The sequence below is a fragment of the Cucumis melo genome, unplaced genomic scaffold, assembly GCF_025177605.1.
Source record: "Cucumis melo cultivar AY unplaced genomic scaffold, USDA_Cmelo_AY_1.0 utg001954l, whole genome shotgun sequence".
NCBI classification, from domain to species: domain Eukaryota; kingdom Viridiplantae; phylum Streptophyta; class Magnoliopsida; order Cucurbitales; family Cucurbitaceae; genus Cucumis; species Cucumis melo.
The window spans coordinates 7,501-17,500 of NW_026124865.1; the positions used below are offsets into that span (position 1 = coordinate 7,501).

General features: G+C 33.1%; 2 non-coding genes across 2 annotated transcripts; one reads left to right on the forward strand and one right to left on the reverse strand.

The window, feature by feature from the left end:
- The first annotated feature begins 2,834 nt into the window (after positions 1-2,834).
- Positions 2,835-2,921, forward strand: TRNAS-GGA (transfer RNA serine (anticodon GGA)). Its single transcript has one exon. It is a non-coding gene; the product is annotated as a tRNA-Ser (tRNA).
- Positions 2,922-4,181: 1,260 nt separating this feature from the next.
- On the reverse strand, positions 4,182-4,254 carry TRNAT-UGU (transfer RNA threonine (anticodon UGU)). The gene has a single exon. It is a non-coding gene; the product is annotated as a tRNA-Thr (tRNA).
- Positions 4,255-10,000: the final 5,746 nt, after the last annotated feature.

Here is a 10,000-nt window from a genome sequence, read left to right on the forward strand (position 1 = left end):
CTGATGCGGACAACAAAGAATTATAACAAATATAAAAATATCCAAATTTCTAACTAATACTAGCTAAATATAATAGCTATATATTTATACAAAATATAAAAAATTCATTTATATTTGAAAATATTTATCAAAAGAAAAGTTTAATAATAGCATAGCAGTTAATATTTAAAATAAAGAAATAAAAAAAAATAAAGAAAAAAAAAAAAATAGAGTTTTCTTATTTGAAACGCCTTGTGATCTTCAACCAATTTTGGGCTTCAATATAATTACCGGGAGTAAGCGCTATAGCTTGTTTCCAATACTCAGCGGCTTGATTGAACCAAGCCTCCGCAATTTCAGAATCTCCCTGTCGAATGGCCTGTTCTCCCCGGTCGGAATAGGCAGGTAAATTCCTTCCCTTAGAACCGTACTTGAGAGTTTCCTACCTCATACGGCTCAACAGTCAATTCTTTTGCTGTCCCATATTTAAAAAAATTTATCATATCTAATCTAATTGAATGAAATTTTTCATAGATCTAGCCCATTTTTTTTTCTCGAGTTAAGCAAAAGCGGTTAATTATATAAGTTTCAAACTTCAATTTTGCTGAATAATTAAATAAGTTTTATCTTTTCTCCCACCTTCAGAAGAATAAAGCATAGGCATTCCACCCACTATCGTTACAATTTTCTGAAAGATAACTATCTCGGTTTCATCTAGAAATTTATATAGAATCCTTGAAAAAGACTTTCCTTCATAAGAAAGAAAAGACTTACTGTCTTTGGGATCTGATGCTACACCGCTGCTCAATATTGTAGGGGATCCACCCTATTACATAAGTGGATTCCTTCATTTTGATCTTATATCATGATATAAGTAAGCAGTTTTTATTGTATCGGCCAAAAACCTGACTAATTGATCTTTACGGTGCTTCTTCTATCAATTAGATCCTTTATCCATAGAATAAAGTATCTAGGCATACCTATTTCTTCATATTTCTGCTTCTATGAAGTTTCTTTCTTTGCTACAGCTGATACAAATCGTTAGTTTGGACAATACATATGTAGAAAGCCTATTTTTTTTAGTATTTATTAGCGAATTTTCTCTTTTTTTTCTTTCTATAGTGGAGATAGTCGCACGTAATGACAGATCACAGCCATATTATTAAAAGCTTGTGGTAAGAACGGGTTTCGTTCTAGTGCCCGAAAATAATATTCCAAAGCTTTTGTATGTTCTCCGTTCCTTGTGTGGATAAGACCTATGTTATAGAGTATATAACTTCGATCATAGGGATCGATTTCTAGTCGCATAGCTTCATAATAATTCTGTAGAGCTTCCGCATAATTTCCTTCGGATTGAGCCGACATCCGTTACGGTCGTTCGTTATTCCATTGAAAGAATCTCCGTTCCAGAACCGTACGTGAGATTTTCATCTCATACGGCTCCCCCTTTATCTGATGCGCATAATGAGATGAGAATAATACATGAAATCAAAAAACATTGAAATACTCTCATTATGAACTCATGGGACTAGCGTTTTTACAAAAAATCTCTAGCCAACCTTCCTGTAAAAGATCTTTTCTTAACATCAAGCATGGTTTACTAGATAAAAATAAAAATGGTAACTCTAACAATTTCTTTGTCCTCAACGCCTCTAAATTTCCAGGAATTAGTCACTTCAACAGTCTTCGATGGTTATACAGGTATCCAAAATACAAACGAGATGGATGTTTGTTGTCCCAACCATTTTTCTAAGTTCCGATCCCGATAAGGAAAAGGTATAATTTATAACAAAGTTTTCGTGTTGTTGATTCCTAGGTGTAGTGCTTCTTCCCCTCTGCTACCTATTTTTACTAGTGAATATTTTTACTAGTGGAGTAGGGTTGACTTAATCCATAGGTTACACCTTTCGCTTAATACTAGAATCGACAATTCTAGCATCTAAGGTTACATTAATCGGGGATACACGACAGAAGGAATTTTTTGATTTTCAAATTGCACCTCCAAGAAGCGTAGATTTATTTCAATTATTGTTTTCTTTCTATCCCGAATACTGTGTCTTTCTACTAAGACGGAGAGCGGTAAAGAAAATTGAAAAAAAAAAAAATCAAATCGCACCATCTCTGTAATAGGTGAATGCCTCTTTTTCCCCGGAAGTTGTCGGAATTATTCGTAATAAGATATTGGCTACAATTGAAAAGGTCTTATCGATAAAATTTCCATTTATCCCACCAGATCTAGGCATCGGTAACAACCCCATTCTATAATTTCTTTTAATTACCTCTCGTGAGAAAATGATCCCACAAACAAAGGAATTGCATAGTACGAAATAACATAAAAACGGATTCATTAAAAAATCCCACTCGATATTAAAATTGTTTCTTTTTGATTTCACAGGAATCAATAAAAGAGAAGAAATATTTCAATCCGGTTAAATTTCATCCAAATGTAGTAGGATCAGAATGAAGAGAACTATTCTGATTTCAGCGAAGTTGAAGAAAAAAAGAATTTTATTTATCTGACTGGGGTAATTCTAGAAGTTTTTTGATTGAATTATGATACAAAAAAGAGCAAAAAGAATCGAATAATCATTCTATGATTCATAACTTGTGACTAGATATATGTATGGGATAAACAGTTGTTGGTGAAAAATCGAAAACTGTAAAAGTCGAATTTTTAGAAAAAAGGAATCATAGTTTAAAAAACTAAATAGAATCATGAGCTAAAAGTATCCATTAAACATAGTTAAAAAAAAATTATTTGTATAGTTAGAATTGGTTGGACGTGCCTATCAAAAAAAAAATTGAATATTAATGACTCACTATTAACTCGGTTTCTGGGCCATAATCATTCTGTAGGAGAGATGGCCGAGTGGTTGAAGGCGTAGCATTGGAACTGCTATGTAGGCTTTTGTTTACCGAGGGTTCGAATCCCTCTCTTTCCGTACTAATTCAACAATGTTACTGACCACAATGTATCAAATCAAATAACAATCGATACTATTATTCCAACGGTTAGACCTTTATGGATTCTTTATTTCGAATTTTTGTGGTACGGAAACGAAAAGACTGGAAAGAATGCACAAGAGATGAAAATCCCCCTACCGATCAATGATAGATGAATGATAGAAAAATTTCCGGATCAAAACCTTACTTTCCTTCGGTCTCTTTACTTAGACTTCGGCGAAGGGGAGGACGAAATTGTCCGAACCCTTGTTTTTTAGTTAGGTTTAAGTCTGACGAGAATAATATTCTACAACGAGCAATTCATTTATTTTTAAACTGACCCATTTACTATCTATTATTTGATTGACTAATCCTTTATATTGCAATGGCTGAAGAGTCAAATGTTTTGGCAATTCCTGAGGGGGGGATGAATCAAGATAATTTTGAATCAGTGTTCTCGATTTTTTTTCATCTTTTGCTGTAATAATATCTCGGGGTTTGCACCGATAACTTGGTATATCCACTATAGAACCATTAACTAAAATATGTCTATGATTAACTAATTGTCGGGCTTGAGGAATAGTCGAAGCCATACCCAATCGAAAAAGGATGTTATCCAAACGCATTTCAAGTAATTGTAGTAAAACTTGACCCGTTGATCCTTTGGCTTTTCCGGCGATACGAACGTATTTAAGTAATTGTCGTTCTGTAAGACCATAATGAAAACGCAATTTTTGTTTTTCTTCTAAACGAATACGATATTGAGATTTTTTACCGGAACGCGATTGGTTTTTAAGATCGTTTCCGGTTTTGGGCCTTTTACTAGTTAGTCCCGGTAAAGCCCCCAGACGGCGTATTTTTTTGAAACGAGGCCCTCTGTAACGCGACATAAAGACTCCTTATTTTATTTTATTTAAATTTCATAAACATTTTATTTTATTTAAATTTCATAAACTTAAATGAAAACTAAATGATAAATATTATAAATGAAGTGAAATCCAGTAAAGTATTGTACTACAAAACAAAGAATAATTAGATAACTTGGATCAATATCCGGATCCTATTGTATATGTAAATGATATAAAAAAGTAAGAGTTCCTTTCTTGATTTGTTCTACAGAAATAGAACCCCTCCTTTAGTCATAAAGGTAAGTAAGTTCCTACGACATCATAGATCGGTGACCTTTGAAAAAGGGTAAGAAGTCGTTTCTTTATTTATTTGATTTATCAATTATGTCAAAAATAAAATCAATAGAGAAAAGCCGGCTATCGGAATCGAACCGATGACCATCGCATTACAAATGCGATGCTCTAACCTCTGAGCTAAGCGGGCTCACATAACAGAAATGTTACATGCATAGTAATTTACTAAATTACTGGGATCTTAGCTATTCCTAATTAATATGAATATAGAATCTAATTTCATTTCAAATAAATATTCAATATTGGAATTGTTCTATTATAGAACATAATAATTAATATAACGATTAATAGAATATAGCGATAGAAAATTTTGATCTATTTATCAAATGGATGTGTATCAATAATTAATGTGTTAATCTTAATTGCATTTAATGCAATTGAGATGATAATGAAGCGTTTCTATGTTTTCATTCTGAAAGGTGGAAGATAAGACGAACAAGGGAATCGACCGTTTAAGTATTAAATTTTTTACTAAAAAAATAATAGAAAGAGGGGCAAATATATATGTTCATATATCTATCTATATTGATATATATTGAATTGCAGATACAGAAATGATAGAATCATTTTGGATCGGAACAAATATGGGTCTCCGATAGAGAAGAGAGAGATGAAAGAAGATAGACAAGAAATCCAATAGGAGGAAACACTTTTCAATAGAGGAATCGGTATTCTAATGACTTGAGTGGTTCCAGTATAATACAAATGAAAGAAAACGGGGAAGGACATCATAATGCGATACTAATCTTAAAAGAGGGGGATATGGCGAAATCGGTAGACGCTACGGACTTAATTAGATTGAGCCTTGGTATGGAAACCTACTAAGTGATAACTTTCAAATTCAGAGAAACCCTGGAATTAAAAATGGGCAATCCTGAGCCAAATCCTTTTTTCCGAAAAAAAAGGGTAGGTGCAGAGACTCAATGGAAGCTGTTCTAACAAATGGAGTTGACGACGTTGCGTTAGTAAAGGAATGAATCCTTCCATCGAAACTCCAGAAACGATGAAAGATAAACGTATTACGTACTGAAATACTATATTGATTAATGACAACTCGAATCTCTATTTTTTATATATTTCTATAATTTTTTATATTTATATTTATATATATATATAAAATTATATATAAAAATGAACGAATTGTTATGAATCGATTCCAAGATCTACAAGTTGAAAAAATAATCGAATATTCATTGATCAAATCATTTACTCCATCATAGTCTGATAGATCTTTTGAAGAATTGATTAATCAGATCGAATAGAATAAAGATAGAGTCCCATTCTACATGTCAATAACGACAAAAATGAAATTTATAGTAAGAGGAAAATCCGTCGACTTTTAAAATCGTGAGGGTTCAAGTCCCTCTATCCCCAAAACCCTAAAAAGGCCCGTTGGCCTCTTTAATTATTTATCCGTTCATTAGCAATTCAGACTTTGTTATGTTTCTCATTCATTCGACTCTTTCACAAGCGTATTTGAGCGGAAATTTGATTTCTTATCACAAGGCTTGTGGTATATATTCTATATGATAGACGTACAAACGAACATCCTTGCGCAAGTAATCTGTGAAATTTGAATGATTAACTGTCTACTGTACTGAAACTTCGAAAGGCTTATCCAAGCCCTGAAATTTCGTATATCTTCAAAAAGAAGACTTTGGAATACCTTTTTTCTTATTTACAATTGACATAGACCAAAGTCATCTATTAAAATAAGGATAATGTGTCGGAAATGGCCGGGATAGCTCAGTTGGTAGAGCAGAGGACTGAAAATCCTCGTGTCACCAGTTCAAATCTGGTTCTTGGCACATCATGAATTTGTATGAGTATCTATTCTACGGATTCATTAATAATATAGATCATGAAAAATACTGATACATGATGATGTCTGGAAATCTACCCTTTAACTAAACTATATATATTTTTTACTCTATTTATAGATGTCGAAAATAGACAAGTAAAGATAAAGAGGATATTTATAGAAATATGTAAAGGATGTATATAGATATGTAAAAGAAAAGAATTTTCTTTTGTTTCCTCTTCTTTTTTATTTGTTCATACTCTGTCTCCTGGCGTTCAATTCCTATTTTATACATATTTGAAAGTTTCAATTAGTTCCTTATAAGACCCAAAAGTCTAGTCTAGGGGAGTTGAAAGGCGGGAATGGCCAAGATTCATCTCAGATACAGTACAAATAGAATCCGATTCTCTTTTCATATTATATTTCTTCATTTCACCCTATGTGACTTTTTAAAGCACATCTATAAGTCATATGCGTGATACATAGTTCATAATGCAGAACTCATTTAGTTCATCCTATTAGCTTGTGGCTCATCCAAAATAAGTATCTTACAAATTGGATAATCTCACCAAATCTCTAATTGTATTTTTTTTAATCAATAATAATAAGATGAATGAGACTTCAATTACTATGCTATATCTATAAGAGAACGTAAAAATGTATTTGAATATCTTGAGTTGTCGAAGTGAAGATTAGTTTCGTATTATTTAATGAGCATCTTGTATTTCATAAAAATTGGGGGCAATATAATCCTTACGTAAGGGCCATCCTACCCAACTTTCAGGCATTAAGATACGCTTTAGACGTGGATGATTATCATAAGAAATTCCCAACATATCATAAGATTCCCTTTCTGGAAAATCCGCACTTTTCCAAACCCAGAAAACAGACGGAATTTTAGGATTTATCCTTGCGGCAAATACTTTTATGCATACCTCTTCCGGTTGATCTATACCATACTCGATTCTCGTAAGATGATACACACTAGCTAACAGTCCGCCTGGTGCTACATCATAAGCACATTGGGAACGTAGATAATTGTAACCATATACATATAAAATGACTGCAATGGAATGCCATTCCTCGGGCTTTATTTGTAAAGTCTCTATTCCTTGGTAATCGAAACCCAAAGATCTATGAACCAGTCCATGTTTGACTAGCCAAGAAGACAAATTACCCTGCATCTTCTCCCCCCCCCATTTTTTTATTTTTATTTGTATAAGTATTTCCCATTTACAATGAAAAATTGATGAAGATTCACTCGTTCTTTGCTTTGTTATTCTGTACAAAAAAAGTATACGGCCTAATTTACTAATTCGTAGGAAGAGACTGCACTTTTGTATTTGAAAAAAGTTTCAGGAGGGATGATCTCTGAAGTAGATGATGGTTGATAGAGTAATCCTTGATCGTAATTTCCAGTATTAGTACTTGGGCCAACATGAAATTTGTGATTGGTAGTAAAACACCGATTTTCCTCTTGAGACTTAATTCGATCTTCATAGATTTCTCGAGATATTTTCTTACGAAGTTTTGTTATAGCATCTATAACAGCCTCGGGTTTAGGCGGACAACCCGGCAAATACACATCGACAGGAATTAACTTATCGACTCCCCGAACAGTACTATAAGAATCGGTACTGAACATCCCTCCTGTAATTGTACATGCTCCCATAGCAATAACATATTTTGGTTCAGGCATTTGCTCATATAATCTTACTAAAGAAGGAGCCATTTTCATTGTTACCGTACCCGCTGTTAAAATTAAGTCTGCCTGTCTAGGACTAGATCTTGGTACCAGTCCATAACGATCAAAGTCGAATCGTGAACCTATTAATGAAGCGAATTCAATGAAGCAACAACTGGTACCATAGAGAAGCGGCCATAAACTGGAGAGTCTTGACCAATTTGAAAGATCATTTGATGTAGTTGAAATAACTGAAGTTTGGGTTGTTCGATCAAGTAAGGGAAACTCGATGGAATTCATAACTGTCTCAATGTTTTTTTTAATTGTCTGAATATTCAAAAACTAAGACCATTCCAATGCTCCTTTTCGCCATGCATAAACTAAACCGACAATTAGGATAAGCACGAAAATTAAAGCTTCTATAAAGACGGATACCCCTAATACATCAAAACTCATTGCCCACGGATAAAGAAAAACTGTTTCAACATCAAAAACAACAAAAACTAGAGCAAACATATAATAACGGATTCTAAATTGTACCCAAGCATCGCCCATTGGTTCTATTCCCGATTCATAACTCGAAAGTTTCTCTGGCTCTTTGCTAAGAGGGGCTAAAACTCCAGAAATTAGAAATGCCAAAATAGGAATAAGACTTGATATTATTAGAAATACCCAGAAAATATCATATTCGTAAAGCAGAAACATAAACGTACTCCTATCAATGTGGAAAATATACCGGATTAGTCGATCGGTACATGTCTCGTTTGAAGATTCATCCACTATAATCCTATTTATATAATATCTATTATATCCATAATAAATATATATTAAATATTATATATTTATATAGAGAGGATACATATAGTCGGAATTTCCATTTAGGAACTTTTAGTGATTGAAGAAGGAAAGAGAAGACGACTACTTTAGTTTTGTGCTTTACTAGATAAGGTATACCAACAGAAAAGCCTATTTGAGAATGTTTACAATGAAAGTTACCAAAGATCTTCGTTTCTCAAACTCTAGCTTGTCCACAAATAAAATACAGTAAGTCGTTCCTAGATCCATGTGATTTACTAGTGCATTCGATTTGCATTGGGTTATGGTGGAGTTTTTAACCGGTTTCATGTCATGATTTTGACTCCAAAAATTTACTAGAATTGGGTAGGTATCCCAAAGAAAAGAAGTATTACTAATTTCTTGATTTTGTATGGGAAAATAGGAAAATTTTCATATGTAATTCATCTACAAAGATAAGACATTAATGATGAACCAAATCAAGTGGCCAATTACAAACAATACAAACAATAATGAGGAAAGGAAAACGATTCTATTTTTGAATTATTAATAATATAGGGCTATACGGACTCGAACCGTAGACCTTCTCGGTAAAACAGATCAAACTTATTATTATCAAAATGATTTGAACTGTTTCAAAGACCCAACATGCATTTTTTTGCATTGGGCTCTTTCATTAACTGTTATAAATAAGTTAGTCTACCATATTTTTTCTTGACAGAAAGAAAGGGAGATGGTTCCATGTGCTCTGATTCATTATTTTGATTCGAATCTCGGAGCACTACCAAAGTTTTTCAAAGAAGGGGTTATCCTGACGTAGGTATGCTTCTGACCTAGATCAACTTAAGTTAAATGGAATCTCTATCGTCCTGCTTCTGCTTAAAGAATAAAATATGAAACTTCATACACCTTAAAGTTGTTCATAAGATAGGACGAAAGATCATTTTTTTTGAGGTCCTGATACTCATTATGCCTAGCATTGAATAGACTGGGTATTCACCTTATCAATATCTCAAATCAATGATGGATTTTTTTAGTGCCTAAATGGGGCACTCGATTCGGACCGAACTTTTTGTCAGGCTACTGTTCTCTTGTTTTGTTCCCTAAAAGTAATAGAGTAAGACATCGATTTCTCAATAAGATCAACTTTTTTGATTACATGATGTACTTCTCTGAAAAACATTGGCGCGCGTGTAAACGAGGTGCTCTACCAACTGAGCTATAGCCCTTGTGATACATATCTTATCATGTAGATAATTTCTTGTCAAGATGAATATTCTATAATCTATTTTGTTGATTTGTTTGATTGGTATTGCTTATCAATAATATTCGATTTATAATCTATCGATGTGATAGGGCTCATTTTTTTTTCTTTGTGATGATAAATGACCTACTTAACTCAGTGGTTAGAGTATCGCTTTCATACGGCGGGAGTCATTGGTTCAAATCCAATAGTAGGTAGAACTTATTAGATACCACAGAAGCAATGGTATCTAATAAGTTTTTCTACTCAACTTTGTTCTAGTGATTTTCTATCTTTTCCATCCGACTCTATATTTATTTCATTTTTTAATTGTAATTCTTTTTTCCATGAAA